At 33.1% G+C, this 20,971-nt stretch overlaps 1 pseudogene; it reads right to left on the bottom strand.

The window, feature by feature from the left end:
* Positions 1–10,441: 10,441 nt before the first annotated feature.
* On the bottom strand, positions 10,442–12,908 carry LOC149551854 (pentatricopeptide repeat-containing protein At1g03540-like; annotated as a pseudogene).
* Between the last annotated feature and the right edge of the window lie 8,063 nt (positions 12,909–20,971).

Genomic DNA, 20,971 nt, shown 5'->3' with positions numbered 1-20,971 from the left:
AACACCATAAAAATCAAAACTTCCAAAGTGGGCAGTGTTGCTATCATCTAGTAATTCTTCTTTGCTGAAATCACGTTAAGACTTGACTAATATAGCAAGTTCACCCATCACATTGTTTCGACAAATGACAAAATTAGCAAACCATGAAAGACGAAGTGTTATCTGTGGACACCTTGTAATATGCTCCCTCACTGTTTGAGAACATGCTTATGAAAGTGTGAAAAGTAGAACGTACGATTCTATTTGCAACCTGGCGCATTATTTGATCATTCAGTCTTCCATAGCCTTCAAATCTGTCGGCAATCTCACTGTAGTAAAAGATTAGCAATGGTGACATCAGTGCACGAACCCATTCAAGATTTTTTTTTTTGGTTTTTAAATGTCATTCTTATGCCTTTTTCGTATGTATCATGTAAAGGAATAAAGCTTTTTTTAAAAAACAATTTTTTTTTAAAGAAACGCAAGGTTTTCATGGCACTAATTTTGAGATGGTTTATGAAAGCATCTCTGGTAAGTCTGGTCTTTTACATTAGGTCAGAGTTACGACATAGAGCCGCCACTCTTAAATATCACACACTAAGGGAAGAATTAAGTTTGGCAAAAAAAGTCAACTTTGACTATTTAACACTTTTGGTCTAGGAATTAAGCTTAGTGTGTGATGTTTAAGCTGTTCCACATAGAACAATCATTTTTCTTCAACCCATCGAGTTACTCCTTATAGGTCCCTCATTTTTCAGTGAAGTACACATTGTTTAGTAATGATAAATGCTTTTTAAGAGCACTAGGTATGTGAAAGGTTTTCAAATTCTAAATCTCCTTTAACATACCTATAATAAAACCTAGGATTCTTCAATCAAAATAGGAGATATGTAAAATATGTCACATGTTTTCAATTCCATCAAGATAGATATCTATATGTAACAATTGCATCAAGATACATGTAATAAATGTCATGTGATTAAGGTGTGTATGATCATACTTTCCATTGCTCTTCCTATCAAAGTTGGCTTTATGTCCTTAGATGATACCTTTTCCATTATTCCTACCTCAAACCAATTTTGTGTTAGGACATTCTTGGCTCATTCATATGAAGTCTATTCCTTCTACCATCTAGAAGTGATAAAAAATTCCCCCACAATGAGTAAGTATGACATTGAAACATTATCTTTTTTTAGCACTTAGCTAATCTTTTTTTTATCCCATCACAAGTTCAAATCAAATAAGATCTTTGAATTGTCCTGGTCAAGCCCTTTAACTTATTTTGCCTTACCCATGGATATATATAGTTGTCTTGCTTACAGATCCTAGACCTATAATTCTTTTGACTTTTATCCCTCACATTTATTTCATTATTTTTACTTCCACATCCTATAGAGAGAAACATTCATTGTCTTTTATCTCTCAATCCAATGTTCTTTCTTCAGTTCCTCCTTCCGCTCCTGGAGAAAAGAAAGATAATGAACCAATTTTAAGTGATCCCAAACCTTCATTCACACATGTTTTGAGTCATAATAAAGGAAATTGTAGTGAAAGAGAGCATCCATGAAGACAAGATGTTATGGTTTGCGAGATAGCTTCCCAGAGTGTTTCCTCTCCTAAACTATCAAATTTTGACATGGTTTACTTTTTTACACCCTCACCAAAACCTATGAAGGAGTCTAATCTTAATCTACCTTGTCAAAGATTGAAGTTGCCTAAGAATAACGATTCTTTGTCATCTCCATAGTGTACAAGATCACCTATTGTGATTAATTTTGATGATAATGTTGATAATAATATTGAGAGTAATGATTAAAATAATAGATTTGAAGTTATTGAGATTAATCATGACTTATCTTCATTATTTTTTAAATATTTGAATCTATCTCTAATGATACACATAGTGATTTGTCATTAGAGCATTCTCCTTATTTGGAACTTGCAATGACTCCATTTATCGTGCTTTTTTTGCTCCTCTAGAAACTCTTCAACCTTCTCAGAAAAGCATTGAGCAAGATTAGAAGGTGGATAATTTTCTAGACCAGCTCACTTGTGTAGTAGATGTTTTGTGTGGTTTATTACATGTAATATATTCCTTGTGATGTGATGCTTAGTGTGTCTTTGTATTTTGTTAAGATCTCTTTGGATGACCCTTGTTGCCCCATTGGCCCACAAATCAATGAAGGGGATGACCTTGTTGTGACATTTCTCTTTTTGTATCATCATAACTATGTTGTATGCATATGTTGTAAATGTGTTTTTTTCTCATATGTAATCTTTTTATAAATGTTCTCTTTTGTTGGCTAGTTGAGGATGATGTGAAGTGTTGACATCTCTTCTCCTTTTGGTCTCTTCAATATTGACCCAAAAATAATTGTGTTTTGTTCATCTTATGTTGCTCTTTTTCCATTGGGCTCACAGTTCTAGTAGTTTTGGGGGATGAAGATAATTCATTACAATCATACTTTGTATATGCATGTGACATGTGTAATTCTCTTACTTACCCAAAATAGTGGATCCCTTGTGAACTTTTTTGTATTTTGTGACCATCCCTCTTTGATTTTCCTATGTATACAACCATTTTGTTGGTGCAATGTGCTTTTCTTTTGGATATAGGTGTACTTTCCTAAAGCAATTGATCCTGGTAAGGTGTTTGAAAACACTTGAGCATGGGGTCTTACACTCTACTCAAGTTTTGCACTTTGTACACACAACAGAAGTTAGGTTTGTACATTTTTTGTCACCCAACATGATATGTTGAAAGTTGGCTTTTTATACTACTTTGGAAATTGAGCTTTTTTTGTAATCTTTGTGTTTGGTGAATGAAGTTACACCTCTTTTGGAGTTTTTTTTAGGTTTTTTCGACAAACTATGGTTTGATCTTTAATCTTTGGTGTCAACTAGCATAAATAAACCTTTCTAGACTTGTGTAACTCTTGTTTTGTTCATATACATAATAGTAAGAAACACCTTAATAGGCTAGGAATTCATGTCACTTCTCTCTTATTCTCATAGGGTGCGTAGTAACTAGCATCTTAATAGCCCAAGAAGCCAAGTCCCCTTCTTTTCTTTCCTCTTTTATACTTCGTGTGTGTGGAACATGTGTTGATCATTTCTCTTATTTTAACATCCATTTGAGATAGAAGAGATCCTAAGTAATTGGTGGCTTGGAATTTCCCATTGTCTTTTGTGTCTAAGTTGTGAAAGTATTTTGATGTTATTTTTCACTTTACGAAGTATGAGGGTGACATCATACTTCCTTTAAGTGGGGACTAAATGTGGTGTTGTAAATTATATCTTGATACAATTACATGCTCATGTGGTATCCACTACGGTACTCATGATTTCATGCTCCTTAATATAATAGATCTTGATAAACCCAAGGCTTGATTTTTCTATCATAATGAATTATGTGTTCCCCTTACCTTCTTTCTATCCATTTAGGCTTATACTAGGGCATACCCTAGTCCCACTAACCAAAATTTGAATATATTAACAATTGGGAATTGGTGAACAAAAAACATTATCCATGTTGTCTTGCTTCAAGTTTATCAACATGTTTCGTGGGTTTCATTGTAAAAGCATGCCTCCTCATCCTCATTTAATCAATCAATCAATCATAGATTCATCGTGCCATTGAATCAAACATTTCAATCATTTCAATTCATCAAAGGGGAAGTTCTAGCATTGAAATTGACATCCACGATCAAGTTCATTTGTTTCCTCTATAAGTAATGACATGTACATTAGCTCAATTCTTTTAATCATAGAACTTTCATGAGTGCTTCAAAAAAATGAGAGTTCATTAGAGAAGATATATATTATTTTGATTTAACATTCTATATTTTAGATTATAGGTTTATTTCAAACATTACTATTGTATGGAAAGGTTGAATCCTCCCAAGGCTTGACTAATAAAAGTCCTTATACAAAATTTAAAATGTTTTCCTCTCTTTTGTATACATGTTCTCAGATCTAGGAGTGAAAGGTTGTAGATATAGAGAAGGTGTATTTAGACAAAAACTTTATTATCTTAAAAAGGTGATCGAGACATTATCAACTATTGACATTGTTTGTAGTTAGTGCATTAGTCTACAATATTTTCTAAGATTTTTTAGGGGAGGTATTTGAACAACATCCTTTTTTTGGATCCACATGAAATATAATTGTTTGACATCATTAGGATGATGTTGCTAACGAGATAGTTCTTGATAGTTCTTCCATTTTGAGCCCAATTTTAGTGACAAAATAATCTCTTAGTGCCCTTTCCAAATCTCTGTTTGGTATTATTTTATCAAACTTTTAGCTTCGTATAAATGCCAATTGATATGTAATTGCACATCTTTTATCTAGTCCCTTTTTGTATAAAATCAATTCAAATTAATATCAATAAAAGGGAGAACATCATTCCAAATCATTTTGCACCAAGTTGCACTAACCTACCTCGATTGATTTGAAGGCTAAGTGAATGTTTCCCCTAATGAAATGATCGATTGGAGTTGGTTTGATCCAGAGTTCGCATGTTAAGACTAGAAATCCACTTCCTATTCATTTTAATTAGCAACTTGGATTTTTCCACCCAAAGAAAGAAAATTTTCCCCCATATGAAAATTGTATTCTTAGCACACTAGCTCTATATGTTAGAGAGAGAAACTCCAATACCAAAGGGTGTCCTAATGTACCTCATGATGTCCCCATGTTTGATTTGTTTCCATTTCCAAGGAATCCATGGAAGAATATGCCCTTCTTGAACCATTAACAATTTAAGTTTGTCATGAAATTTTTTATATCTTGAAATAACATAATACAATTCCAATATATTTATTCTATTGAAAAAGTCTTATTTAGAATTTTATAGAAGTAACAAGCTACCATCAACATAGTGATAATTAGTAACAAGAATGTTATATGGGATAAAGGTTCTAGAGATAAACTCCAAATTATTGACACTTTATGGAAGATAGTTGAAGGCATCTACCAAAGAACATCTAGATATAGGGATAAGAGAAGCATACCAAAAAAAAATTTGTACAAGAAATGAAATTGTCATCATATTATTGATAATAATCTTAGTATTAGAATCTTAAAACAACATTTGGATTCTAGAGCACAAAGTCAACCATTTAAGTATATTAAGGGTGAGTTCTAGTGAATTCTATCACATGCTTTATCAAATCCGAGTTCAATTGAAATAACATTTTGACCTATTTGTAGTGTCATTAATAAGTTGCTCACGCCAAAATAAGGTTGTCAAGAATAAATCTGCCAACAATGACTACATTTTTCTCTCCTCTAATAATTATTTGCATCATAGATTTGAAGCTTATGGCCAAGGGTTTTGCAATTATTCATCCATATATATACGTTGTGCATGTTTATCTTCTACTTGAAGTTCTTGCAACCAACCTCTTATTGTGCCCTTCTTTTCTTGATTGGCTAATCTATGTTCTTTTACTCTAGGCATTGGAATATGAGCATAAGGATTTTGAGATTTAAAAGATAATTCTATCACTTCCTTTATTGTATGAGTTCTCCATTGCAAAATTATTTTTGTTTAGGGATTGTTAGATCTTGATATTTCCCCTTCATCTCTCTTTCGTATTTTGGAGAATTATCTTTGCCAGCTTGTGATTTTTTAATCTTTTTTGTGACTAGCCTAATCTTTTCTATCACTTTTAGCTACATCATCTATACGAATATAATGTCATTTCATTTGTTCTTTGTACAACACCACTATATTTTTAAAGCTTAAAAGAATTTTGTGTTGTTTATATTAATGACATAATTATATTTTCTGATTGAGTATAAGAACACTTGCAACATCTTGAAGAACTCTTTGAAACCATCAAAAGGCATGGAAATTTCTTATCAAACAAGAAAAAGGTAATCAGTAAGGATCAAGGTAATTTCCTAGGATTAAATTTAAACAAATGACAAATTCAATTACAACACCATACTTTGCAATACATTCAAGAACCATGTTATTTTATAGGATTAAAAAAAGTCAAAGATTTCTTCGTCGTTTGAATTATGTCTTGCCATTTTACAAAGGTTTAGTAGAAAGAAAGAAAGATATCATGAACATCTCAAAGAAAATAAGGAATGATGGTCACTTATAGCTTCAGATTAGTACAAAGGATTAGAGAAAAGTGGCAAAATTTTCCTTCTCTACAAATTCTAGTTCTTGGTCTACTATTAATTTTTTATATTGATGCCTTTGATACTACTTGGTTAGTGGTTCTTATTCAAGAATAAAATAATGGAAATAGATATGTGCGTGGTTACAAGTTCGACACTTTCACTGAAAGAAAATACCATTACCACATTTTTTAGAAAGAAATATTGGAAATAAAAAGGGCATTGAAAATTTTAAGATATTTCTTAAACCAATAAAATTTATTGCAAGGACAAACAACTGAGCAACGTCGAAGGTAAAATTGCTAGATGACATTTTGAATTCTTGGAATATGATTTTGAAATAGAATGGATAAAGAGAGAATAATTCATTAGTGGATGTCATAACAAGAGAATTGGTAGGGTCAATAAACCATAGAACTGATTTCTACATATTAGATGGGGTTCCTATGTTCTAGAAAAGAAACAATGGTGGAACTTACCTTGCATTGCCTTATTTACCTGATGATATTGTGTAGCTACTTCTTGAATCCTATTTCTTAAATAAATAGCTTAGGGAATTAGGAAATGTGATTAAATTTTATTAGGGTCAAGGAAATGTTGATCTAGAAGAAGAGTAATAACTCTTAATACTCCCAAGATTGGACAAGGCTTCATTGGAACACTAGTGCATATGATATGGACAACTCCTTGTCTTCATTCAAGGTTTCTTTAGAATGAGTTGCTCTAACGACAAGAAAATGAATCTACTTGAAAAATTGAATTATGGATTTATTTGTAGGATAAGCTTTGACCAAGATTCATTTGAAGAATATACAAATTTACTTGGGATTTGATTTAGCCTAGACATAAAGGAATTATTAGAATTCATTCATCCCCAACTCTAGATAAAAATAACATACTATATAGAACAATGTCTGGGATATTATCCAAGAATTGGATATGATTTTTCAAGGATAGAATTCTACCCTCTATGAGCTAAATGGATTTATAAAGTATGAATTGAAAGTACAAAATTCAGGGCTACATCTCTTGCCAAGAGGATATAATTAGATTGTGTTTACTCACAAGACAATGTCTTCTAAATGGATTATGTGTTGAATTCTTGACATGAAGATTGGAATCTTATCTATTCATCCCTCAAGATTTGATGGATCATGTCCTTTTCTGATACTAGCACATGCAGATGTTTGTGTCATGATGTCACCCACATTAAGATGTGACAATAAGATACCCTCTTACGGGTGATAAGTGGGTCCTTCTCACTTATGGGCATCTAAAAAGTGAGTGCCTTTTCCTCCACTAAATTAGTGCTTATGTCAAATTACCTAGCATTTGTCTTCTCCATCGTGAGGTAGCTGTCATAGCCACATGTCAAATTTGTATGGTTATATTCCAAATTTAATTTAAAATGCTTGAGTTGCCCAAGCCATGTACCTTCCATATAAAGAAGCAATGAGCCACACTCAAGGCATCAAAAGATTACTGGATTGGAGTCTAGAGTCCAGAGCTCATAAGGATACTAGAAGTTGAATAGAGGAGTATGCTCTTCCTATCTAAGGAATTAGAAAGTCAACCATTACTATTAATCTGATAGAATATGATTATGTATGTTTTGTTGTCATACCAAATCATATCATATTGAGTGATATAGTTATGTTCTCCTATTAAAATCTGTGTGTTGCTTAGGAAATAAACTTAGCCCATAAGTGGTGATATTTATAGTAGCTTCTAGCCAAGAAATTGCGACATTGTGGCAGACCAAGAAATGGAAATCAAACCAACAAATTGAAAATCACATCTAAGAAACAAGTTATAATTGGATTCTTGATATGCTCCTCTTGTGTGGATTTGATTTTGTTGCAATTGATTATCTTAGAGCATTATTGTTGTCTCTCATGGCCCTAATTTTGTCGCATTCCACACTATAAAATTAACTTAAATACCCTAGATGATTACAAGCACCCCTTAATTGACAACATTACACAACTTTTTAAGTCTTAAGAATGTTAGTTAACTATGGTCGTTTAATGCTTCACTTTAGAAGTCAATTTTATTGTGTGTAATTTAAACAATTCAATTTGAATTATGGGTTTATTATATTTATGAATTCAAATTTAATTTTAGATGTACTCAAATTGAACATGGAAGTTCCAATTTATGCAAAGTTCCTTCTCATGGATGATTAGTGTCACTATTATTTGGTTATTGGTTGGTGTGTAATTTTTTTAATTTTATGATAAATTTTAATAAGTTTTGATCATTTAAATTTATATTTGTTTAATGTTTGGACCTTTTTGGTATGCAAGCATATGATTGAGGTGAAGGCTGGTGGGAGGGAGAACTAAACTAGAAGAAGGGACGAAAGACTCTCTCCTCTTCGTGATCATTCTACATTCATCCAACATAACTACATCTATAAATGAAGGGATGGATTCAAAAAGAGTGTCAAAAAAGACTATTCTGTTAAAAAAGATGAGATGTTAAAAAATATGAATTTTTAGTATGAAGAGAAGAATGAAAAAAGGTTTAACAATAATATGTCAATAAAACAAATATCGCTATTATTTGGTTATTTGTTGGTATTTAATTTTTTTGTTTTGAGATAATTTAAAAAAAAACTTTGATCATCTAAATTTATATTGGTTTAATGTTTGGGCTTTTTTGATATACAAGCACATGATTGAGGTGAAGGATGGTGGGAGGAAAAACTAGACTAGAAGAAAGGATGAAAGACTCTCGCCTCTTTCTAATCATTCTAATTCATCCAACATAACTACATCTATAGTAGAAGGGATAGAATAAAAAAGAATGTCAAAAAGACTATTCGAAAGAAGAAATGTTAAAAAATATGAATTTTTAGAATTAAAAAAAATTGATAAAAGATTTAACAATAACATATCAGTTAAACCATCCTTGAATACATCCCTCCATAAAACAGAAATATACTTCTATATGCTTACTCTCATCCACCCAACAATAATTTATTTACTGCCTTCAAACAAAATAAAATTCGTCAGGGGCTCCTCCAAAAAATGGGCTGAAATCGTGGCTCTCAGATTCATGTCCCCCATTCGCTTAGAACAAACTGTGAACGCGCTGAAAAAGTAAAAGGTCCAATTATTTTGTACCCAACTTATTTTCTGACTCCAAAACAAATCAAATTATTGGCCTCTGCTGACAACTACATCTCGACAAGTGAGCGAAAAACCAATTAGCAACATCCCTTATCCTTCCAACATGAAAGGACCCGCCTTCTAAAGTTAATTTCCATATGTTTCATAGGCACCGACAATGTATTCATTCAAAAAAATCCTCAGTTTTTTAGTTAATAGATAGATAGCTATTAGGGAGTAAACAATACCTGGTTTCCTACTCCACTTTTGACTGTACACTGGCTTATCAGCTGACTTTGAAACAGGGCAACTGACTTCTCTTTTTCCAACTTCTAAAATCTATTTTTGGAGCCAATCACTTGCTGAGCTAGGGAAAGGATCTAGTAGCTGTTCACTCCTCCAAACCAATCACCAATAAAAAAGACTAAAAATATTGACTATAGTATATGTATGATCGACTATGACATTTACTCTTATCAAGTAATTGAACCCCTATCCCTATCAGCTACTGGATCTCTTCCCTATTAGATTTATTGGATATTAGTGTCCTCACACCTTTAGCTTTATGCTCCTGCATTGATTCCTATGCATGCCACCCTACTCTTTACAGAGAAAGAAAGAACAGAAAAATGCAAGCAAAGTTGTGGCTCATTTTTTTAAAGCTCGGCTTAAACAAGTGTCTAGGGCTATAAAATCTATGTAAGAACTCAGCTGAACTTTTTTATAACAGCTACAGGATAGATATAAGATGTGAAAATGATAGCTACAATCTCATTCTGTTGATTTTGAGAGGTTAAAATGATGTGCACGTAGTTCTCAAAACTGAAGATTTAAAAATCATAAGTTAATCGATTTTGTTAAGGAACGCCTTTAAAAAATGGTGCACAAATATGATAGAAGAAAGCACTACAAGAAATGGTATCGATTTTGTTAAGGAGTACCTTGAAAATGGTTTACAAATATAATAGAAGAAAGCAACAGAAGAAATGGGCACAAGGCACGATGATCTTGAGTTACTTCAGATTTATTAGATTGAGAAAATCTCACTGTAAACAGTTTTGTGTTTCTTAAAAAATTAGAAAAGTCTGCGGAATTCGAGTGGCATGACCAAGAATCCAATGTGCCATTAAACTTGTTGGTTCCTAAGCTTAACCAGCATACAATTTACAAGTGGGAGACTTAAACCCTACAAACCTCTTTATAAAACTATATACACAAAAGAATAGTAAAAATTGTCCTATTTTAAATGGGAAAAAATTACAAAGCTATCATCCTCACCTATAGGAATCCGGCCTCATCGGGCAGTTCCATTTATTGTTGTTACAATAATGTAAATCGATGCCTGTAAGCTAGTTGCCGCTTCAGATTCATCAAAATACAAGGATTGCTTATCACAATCATTACTAGTAAGTAACCTTTCAGTCTTCTCACTGATGGTGGCAGAGGCATTCTTCGTATATATCTCTCACTCACATCACCGACATATGTTTGTTTTCTACTAATATATTTGTGCCCCCAAGGTAATTCCTCCGGTTTCCAAAGAATTTGAATATTTATTTTGGATGTCAAATGTCTCCTGTAAAAAAATGTGTCTACATGCCTACTGACCTCAATCCAACTGCATCCAGCTGTTTTCATTGCTTCTTTGTCGTCCTCCATTTTTCTCAACTTCTTCAATTCTTTACACCCACCACTTGCAACGTATATTTATTGAGAGAAGAACATAGGGTGAGGCACTCTTAAGTTCCCACTCAATAATGTGCTCTGCAGCAAGTTGCCTGTTTAATATTACTCTGTATTTTCTCTGGTTTCCAAAGAACTAGTGTATTTATTTTGGATGTCAAATGTCCATGAGAGAAATTGGTTTGCATGTCTATTGACATCAATCCAACAGCACCCAGCTTTCTTCATACTTCTTTGTCTTCCGAAATTTATCTTAGGTTTCTTGATTACTTCATAGTTCATTATCTTTCAATTTTTTTCTTAGCTTTTCAATGTCACTCTTTGCAGCAAGTTTGTCCCAATTCTACATTGTTATATAATCTGCATCCTTCAATTAAGGAGTTCCATATAGAAACATCAGCCTTTGTTGGCATCTTGTTAATAATAGCAGGTACTTCATCAATAATTCAGCTCGGGCAAGCAGGCCATCATACAGCTATTGTGACGCATTGAAGGTGTAATGTGGTGATTTTCATACATGCCACTGAAATAGATGCGCCCTTCCTCCACTAGACCAGAGTGGCAGCATGCAAACAACACAAGTTGAAGTGACATGATTTGGGTTAATGCCACAATGTTTCATTTGTTCAAAGATTTAAGGGTTTCCTTGCCCCGGCAATGAATAGCATATCCGGCTACCATTGCCGTCCACGGCACATCATCTTCTGGACGCAGTTTTGTCAAACACTTTCCGTACCTTTTCTAGGCTTCCGAATTTCCATACATTTCAATGAGGGCACACACCAAAAATACATTGGATTGAAATCCACTTTCCACCATTTGGTCATGGATTTCCATAACTTGTGGTAGAACTCCTAGACCTGCAAATGCCGGAAGAATGCTATCAAACGTTTTCTCGTCCGGCTTAACCCCTGTCAATTGCATTTGTTTGAATAGCTCCCTGGTGTCCTCTGTCAATCCATTGTGGCTATCTCCTGCAAGTATGGTGATCCAGGAAATCTCATCTGGTTCAGACATTTTATCAAACAAATCACGTGCAATCTCTGCACAGCCACATTTTGCGTACAAGTCCATGAGGGTAATTGTAAGCAGAACGTACGCTGTAATCCTCTTCTTATTACTTCGCCACTAACTGCCACGCCCTCTCTACGAACGACAACAAGGAACATGCAGGTAGGACAGGCGCAAACCTAAACTGATTAGGTTTCAAGCCTGCCAGCAGCATTCGACCAAAAATATTCTAATGCTCTTTCAGAAAACCCGATCCCCTCATATGTTGCAATCATTACTGTCCATGACCATACGTCCCATCAGAGAATTTTCCCAAACACCTGCAGGGCCTCATCAATGTACCCTTTCTGTGCATACCCTGCAATCAGCGCCGTCCAGGACACCGTATCTGGCTCAAGAATTTTGTCAAACATGTATTGTGTATCCTACAAGCTTCAACATTTCGCATATCGCATAAATGTCTACAACTTCATTTGCCACAAAGACGTCTTTATCGACTCCTCTGCGCTTTACATCATTCTGGATCCTAATATCATCCTCCAGAGATGCCAAGCTGGCAAAGGTGAAGTGATATAGTAGGACATCTGTGTGTTGCATTTAACGGAACAGTTCCAATGCCATTTCAGGAAATCCATGCTTTGAGTAAGTCGAAATCATGGCAGTCCATGAATGTACATCTTTGCGAGGAATGTTATCGGAGAATTTTCGAGCATCTGCCAGGCTTCCGCACTTGCATACATGTTAATTAACGTGTTTAGCAAACCCCTTTGAAAGATTAGCCCTTTGGTAGATATGTGGGCGTGAACTAAATTGACGTTTGCTAAAGTTTTATTCCTATTACAGATCTGCAAGAGAAAAACTGTATGTACAACAATCGATATGAAAATCCACAATGGTATTCAATATTTGCAATGTCTCCTTCAGTGGCCATTATTTACAGAGCAATGTGATGTAATTACAAGCCGTCATTGCGATCGCCATCGTCAAGGACTGAAAAAAGAGTTTTTGTATTCAGATTTATCGTAATTTTGCGTGTTCTTCAATCTTTCTGACTGAGAAGGAAACGCTAAATCTCATCTCAGAGAAAATATTGAAGAGCTGGAACAACTAATCAGTTGTGTTTTTGGAAAGGGAATCTCCCTCTGTATATATATATAAAGCATAGAACGTGGATATATATATATATAGCAAGCATAAAACATTTATATATATAGAGGGAGAGAGAGCATAGGACGTGGATGTAACATATATCAATTGATTAATAAAAGGATTTATTAATAATATTAAACGTGTTATTGAATGATTGATAGGAGTATATATTTGGTGGTTTAAATTTAATAATTATATTTTGATACATGAAAAAGGAGAGACATATAGATTAGATACATGAATTGACTAATTATGTGAAATGTAACTTTATTAAGCGATTGATAGTTATATATACTCGGTATATTGAAGTTAAATTTTTTAAAAATGTTTTTATAAAAAAAAAGTATATGAATATTTATGTAGACATATCAATTGATTAGTGATATGACTTGTAACAAAATGACGAAATGCTAATTGATTGATTGATAATAGTCTTGTTGGCTAATCAATTCCCATTTATGTTTTTTTTGACAAAGTTGCTTTGTTTAAAGTTGGATTGGTATAACTACAAATTGTGCATCTTTCAACTATTTAATGGCATTCAAATGTATTGTTGAATGACAGTAAATGTAAAAAAAAAAATAGTCTTGCTGGTAATCACAACGTTTTTATGCTTTTGAAAAGAGTTATTTAATTGAGGTTAGCATGCCTATAAATGTTTGTGTGTATCAACTTTTTAGTAACACCTTTAGGCATTATTGGTAGTTTAAATACTAGCTAATATTTTTCTGAAATGAAATTATACACCTAAGATATAAGTACCCATTCTCATAGTATTATTTGTGATGATGAATAACTTATTGTTTAATAACATACACCAAACTTTATATTGTGATATATATTATTTGGTTGATATGACTATAAAAAAGTTTTGATTTTAATTTTCTCATTCCCTACTCTTCTTTTTATTGCAAATGAGACTAACTTTTGGATGTTAAAGAGCATGAACAACTAGTAAGTTATGATTCCAAGTGGGAAGAGTGTCCCACTCAAACAACCAACAATATAATTTTGTCTTTTCATTAATGAGAAGACCATAAATTGAATTAAATTCTTAAAAAACTATCTTAAGTAAGTTAAAGTTTAAAAAATTTAATCTTTTATAAGGAAAGTGTTGATTGATTGATAGGTGCATATGTTTGTAGGCTTGTTGGCTAAGCACTATCCATGTATTTTTGGTTGATATGACTATATATATTTGTACCTTTCAACTATTTAATAACATTCAAAATGTATTGTTAAAATATTGATATTTACAAACATTTACAATTTTGTTAGTTGAACACAACACATTTATGCTTTTTAACTTCAACTATTTTGTATAGAATAATTATAAATATTCATTTCTATTAACTACTTGTAACACCTTCAAGTTTTGTTACTAGTTTGAATGCTAGTTAATGTTTCTCAAAATGAAAAAGATAGACATAGGGTGCAAATTACCTATCTTGTGATGATTTTTGTGAAAATGAATAACTAATTTATTATAGTTAACTTACAAGAAATTATATATTGTGATAAATTTTATCATTATCATTGTGGTCAATAATATAGCAATCACATAAATATCATGAGAGGGAGGAACTAATACAATGTAAGAGCTAAGAAAAATGTAAATAGGCTAGGATCTAAACAATTCTAAAAATATACATTTCACATGTAACACTTAACAAAAGCACTTGACATAATATATATCTTAAAGAAATCTTTCAAGGAAAAATCCAACAAAAAATAACCTCTATGTATATTACATTGTTACCAATATCATAATTAAAATGTGAAGTGTCACTTCCCAATCCTAATTACTAAATACATGTAAAGAAAATTTAGTAGCATAATCCCTCACAAAAATAAGTTTTACAAATCTTCATCCAAGCATCTAATATATAGAGTATACTTAAAACTCTGTGCATTTGTGACCAATGGGGGGTTATTCCATTGACCCAAGTCACATTGAAAACATAAAATAGTATACCACAAACCAATACAACAATGCAAACAATTTCATCAGTGCATCTGGTGCAAAAGCACCCAAATAAAGAATGCACATATACCAATCAGTCACTACCGAGCGTCAGTTCTGTGCGAGCCGACTGGGGGAGTTTATCTTGGGATTTGTATAGGTCCTTGTGGGGTCAGTTTACCCTATTCTATATTGTTCTGGAATAGTCTATAAGCCATTTTGGCAAGAGATAAGGATCTAGATCTTTCTATAAGTCATTTTGGTCTCGTAGGGTCAGTTTTCCTATGTAATAATCTAGAATGTTCCCTAGACCATTTTAGCTTAAATAAATGGAGTCTTTGGGTTTAGAGTTGGATAGGGTTTTTGGAGTGAAGTTGCTTTGGATAAAAGTTTTTGGATATGAAGGAAAGTTTCTGGGTATGAAGTTATGGCAAGTAGAAATCTTTAGGAGAGCAAGTGTATATACTGTTCATTTGATGAATCAATTAGAAGAATATTATCTATCTCTTTTTGGTGATGGTTCCTTTTGTTTTTTCTTCCGTTGAATTTATCTCTGCATCAACATCCTTCAAATATTTGCATTCACTACACATTCTCGTTATGACCACATCATGTTGTATCAAGTATGAGTTTCATTAGGAATGTGTTGAGGATTGATATGTGTCAAGGTGGGTAGCATAAGAGGGTTGAGGTTTTGTGAGATTTGTTGCACGTGTCTTGCAATTGCATATGATGATGAAAGTGTATGACTATCCTCCATGAGGTTGACATTGGATGGAAGGTGCACAAATAGTTCCTTCAATGAGCGACAATGGGTACATGAAGTGAGAGGCATAACTTCTAGAAACCTATATTGGGTAGAGAATAGGTGGGTGTAAAAGTGAGTTTGGTAAGATTGAGATGAGCCTATAGTTGTAGAGAGAGTACTATTTGAATCTTAGTGAGTTTATGTATGATTGAGTGTGTGTGATATGGAATAAGGAAATAATATAGGTTTTGTCTTAGGAAAAACACATGTTAGGAATTTTATAACTTGCTACAAGGGAATGAATATACAAGGCCAAGATCAATTAGATGAAGAGAATATTGAAGGGCTCAAAGAAGGCCATAATTGTGGTGAAGAAGACTTGAGAGAAAATGAAAAGGTAGGTAAAGTTGAGCCCCATTATTTTTTTGGACCAATATTTCTCTGCAAATTGACTTATGTGTTTAATAAAGCATGAAGTGGATAAACTTGTAATATGTAGAGGAAGAATAAGATATGGTAAGATGTTTAATTGAAAGCATAAATGTTGTAGAATAGAAACATGCATTTGTGAAAGCATGGAGATTTATGGTCAAAGATGTGCATTGAAAAGAGGTTACAACAAAGAATAACGAAGAATATATTTTAATAGAATTTGAATAGCTGGAAAATAGTGAAGACAACATTGAGAATCCTTTATGGGCATGTGGACATAAAATCATTGGAAAATGAAAAAGCAATTGAGCATAAAAAAGAGAGGATAATGTAGATGTAGTAAAAAGGGATGAAGAGCTTTGGACACGAGAAGGTAAGAATATAATGGGTTGAATTCCAACAGAGAGGAAAAGAGTTTTTAGGGAGGTTCAGAAGGTAAGGAATATTGAGTGGAGGGGTATTTGGAGGAATATATTAGGCTATGATTGGTTTAGTCTCACAAGAGAGGAGAAGGAAGTATAACACATTAAGGAGGTGATTGGGCTATGGTGGATGCATGTACATGAGAGAGAGGAGGAATGAATAGAAAAATCTAGATGAAGAAGATAACACTTGTCCAAACCAAAATGCTGGAAGAGACAAATGTAGAAGACATCATGAGCTTGGTTTAGTGATGAAGTTTTTTGTAGGTCAAACACAACTTTGAAGGGTAATTCTATCGCTCAACTTCCTTTTGTGAGCTATGCTCGTAATTTTTTACCTAGCATGTGTGATGCTAGAAATTCTAAGTTCACACATAATACAACATCAACCAAGATGTCTCAAGTTTTCAATTTCATCTTTACATTTTTATTTGTTAGGATCATGTTTTTCATAGTCAAAGTTAGAAGAGGTCTGGTTTATTGAAGATGAGCTTAGTTTTTTTTTTTAAGGAAAGCATTTAATGTACTTAAGATGGTGAAATGGGTGGATGATATAATTATAATGATCTATGATGTTACTATCATGTTGTCTTATGAATGCTCCATTGACAATCCTTTATGGTTTAAACAAACTACGGTTACTCCACAATATGCTACCTTGTACTATGCAATTTGAAAGAGCTTTGTGTGTGTGTGTGTGTGTAATGACATGGATCCATTCTACACCCACTAATTAAGTCAAGATGATGAATTACTAGATTTGTGTGTATATGGATAATGAGGATGAGATGATTGGGATGAGAAAGGTTAAAGTTACTTGTCAAATTCCTTGCACCATATGTCATTTTGGCTCACTAGTCAATAGTTAAATGACAGCTCATTTACCGTCAGACCAAAATACAAGGGATAATAATACAAATACATGATTTTCACCACTATTTTGATATATACGTAAAGTGCTAAATATTGCCTCTTTTTAATGAATATCGCTAATACAACAAAATAACAAATACAATAGTTTGTAATAATTGATGAACACTTTTCTACAACTGGTAAAGCCACAACAAAAAGATCCCATTCCCGTGACTCCAAAACAACATATGAAAGAAAATTTTGTTTTGATGTTGATAGTGTCATAGATAATCCCACTATTGTTATTTTTGGAAATATTTATTTTTAACTATTCAATTAATTGTTCCATTCTCTCAACCATCTCTTCACCGATAAATCCTCACAAATAAGAAGCCAAAACTTTCAAAGTCAGTAATGTTGCTATCAATTCCTTGATATCCTTTGTTGAATTCACATAAAGACTTGACTAAAACATGCAAGTTCACCCATCACGTTACTTAACCAAATGACAAAATTAGCAACCATAAAAGACCAAGTGCATATGTGGACACATTGTAAATAAATATGCTCCCCAACTGTTAAAAAACATGCTTATAAAAGTGTGAAAAGTAGAAAGTACGATTCTATTTGCAACTGGTGCATTCTTTAATTATTTTGTATTCCACAGCCTTCAAATCTGTCGGCAACCTTTACTGTGGTGAAAGAAGAGAACAAAAGATTACCAATAGCGACCTTAATGCACGGACCCAAACAAGAAAAAAATACAAAAAAAACTCCATTCTTACGCCATGGTCGTATGCAGCGTGTAAAGTAATAAACGGAGAAGAGAAGAATTCTAGAAACGCAATGTTTGCAAGGCACGATTTTTGAGACGGCAGATGAAAGCATCTATGGTAATTCTGGTCAAAGCACACACTGAAGACAAAATAGTGGTAAGTTTTAGATTGGTGTGTTGGACTTGGGTTAGAATTACGACACAGCAATTCATTCTTGCAATGTCCCCTTAATCATGATCTTGACAAAACTAAGGAACTCATTCTCAAGTTTAAATGATTAAAGCTAGTATAACTGATAACAAAAATCATCATTCCAAATTGTTTTTGGGTTGGTTGGTGAAGTTGTATGGGTTGTAAGGAGTTTGTTAAACATTGATAATTGTTTTGGGCATATTGATCTAGTTAGTATTATGAAGGGAAAAGGAAAGGAAAGGAAAGGTGGTTTTATAGTCCATGACACTATGCCATAGTTTTTGAGTTTACATATGGTGATAGTGATATGGGACTACCTCGTACTTTTTTTCAAGAGGCGCTTGGCACTACAAACGAGGCGTACATACCCTACCCCCCAGTGGAATTTGAACTTGTGACCTCTCTTTCAAGAGTACAAGTGGGATACATTTTGATTTGAGTGTATTGATCTAGTTAGCATTTTGAAGGGATATGTTTTAGATTGCATCTTAAGTGAAACTAATAGTATGGAATCATGCATGATATCAGTTAATGGCGTTAAATCTTATTTGATTATTTGTATGCATGCTAAATAGGTGTAGTTGAAATTGTATCTTACGATTTATTTGGGATGTATTGACTCTTACAATAAAAAGATGAGGTTTACATCGTACCCTAACTAAGATTAATGATATGGATACAATCAAGCCTCGATACTAAATCAAATGAGTTTTATTATTTGGGTATCTATTAAATGGATGAAGTTGATATTGTGTCTTAAGATTTGCTTGGAGTGTACTGATGTTTTGTAATGAAAGGACACAATTTAGATCATATCCTTACCAAAATTAATATCATAGACTCCAATCAACCCTTATACTAACCAATGAATCTTGATTATTATTAAGTGGATGGGGTTGAAATTGCACCTTGAAATAATTTGTAGTCCAAAGGCCTATCTATCCTTGATAATAACTTGAAGAAGACCAATTATTTAAGTTTTCTTAATGAATGAATGAGACATGGCCCAACATGGAAGATATCATATCCTTGGCACAATATTGAAGAGGGTTGGTTATTTGTGGCCCTATAAAAGAGATGAAGGCAATGTCATATAAAAAGTTTAGATCAGGACAATGTTTTAAAAAAATTTGATTGCGTGAATACCCCTCAATCCTTCATATTAGGTGGAAGAGGTTTTGATTATTTATTTATTTATAAAAGGGAAAGGTCGAGATGAGGTAGATATTTGATTATCCATCAATTGCTAAAGAAATGGGGCTAGGATTGTGTATTAGTATAATTATTCAAGAACTTGTTAGAGAGATGATGTTGGGATCATCTAAAAAGAATTAATTATTTGTGCACTAGTCAAGATTATACCTCTAAGAAAATTAGTGGTATGGACACCCTTCATTAATTGGACCTAATTCAAAGAAGTTTGGTTATTCATGCAACCATTAGAGGGATGGGGTATGATCTTTAGTGGCTTGGAGACCATAAGTTCCTCGCACTAAGCCAAAGAAGTTTGATTATTCTTGTACTTGCTAAAAAGACAAGGTTGAGATATACCCTAAAAGGAATTTGAAAATACAGATGCCCATTGGTCCTTGACAATAAGTGGGGGATGTTGAGATAACATCTTATTTGTGCTCTTGTAAAAGGAGGATGTTGAGATTGAACCTTGAGAGAATTTGGTGGTGTGAAGGCCTTTAGACATTGACACGAGTTGAAGAAGTTTGATTTTGTTCATATAACCATTAAGGGGATGAGAATGAAAGATACTTGAAAAGAGTTCAATGACTTGGAATTCTTTTAGTCCTTTTCTAAGTTGAAAATGTTTGAATATTTGTGCAACCATTAAAGAGATAAATGAGTACACATTATTGCCACATGTTAATGTGGCTCATTAATAATTCATACAACACAAAAGGGATGATGCTTGGATTATTCCCCAACCAAATTTGGTTGCACAAAGGTCATTTCATCCTTAAACACTACATTTAAACAGTTTAATTATTCATCAACCCATTAAAGAGACGAGGCCAAAATCAAGCTCTAAGAATTTGGAGGCCCCTATTCCTTGATACTAAGTTGAAAAAGTTTGATTAATTATATATCCTTCAAGGAATGGAGTCACATTGTATCCCATTTGAACTTGGTGTTATTGATGTCCTTTTTTCCTTAAAACTTAGTTAAACAAGTTTGATAATGCATGCACCATTAAAGGAATAAGGTCAAGATCATTTTGCAAATGAATATTGTTACATGGAGATCCTTTAGTGCTTATAACTATGTTAAATATATTTGCTTATTTTTGCACTTCAACTACGAGTTATGTGCAATTCCATTTTTTATGATTATTGTTAAATAATAGGTTTTAAAACTCTAATTTTCCTTTGATACATATACAATAAAACCTTGGGTTCTTCAAACAAAACTATAGAAAGCATTGAGTTAGTTTCCCTTACATGAATTAAACATCTAGAGAAAATTGCACACCTTTGCATTTTCGTTACTTAGTTTCCACCAAC

Source organism: Cupressus sempervirens, chromosome 6, assembly GCF_028749045.1.
Source record: "Cupressus sempervirens isolate cs-2001-9-10 chromosome 6, ASM2874904v1, whole genome shotgun sequence".
NCBI lineage: Eukaryota > Viridiplantae > Streptophyta > Pinopsida > Cupressales > Cupressaceae > Cupressus > Cupressus sempervirens.
The sequence above is the reverse complement of the archived record's forward strand: the minus strand, read 5'-3'. Positions and strand labels throughout refer to the sequence as shown.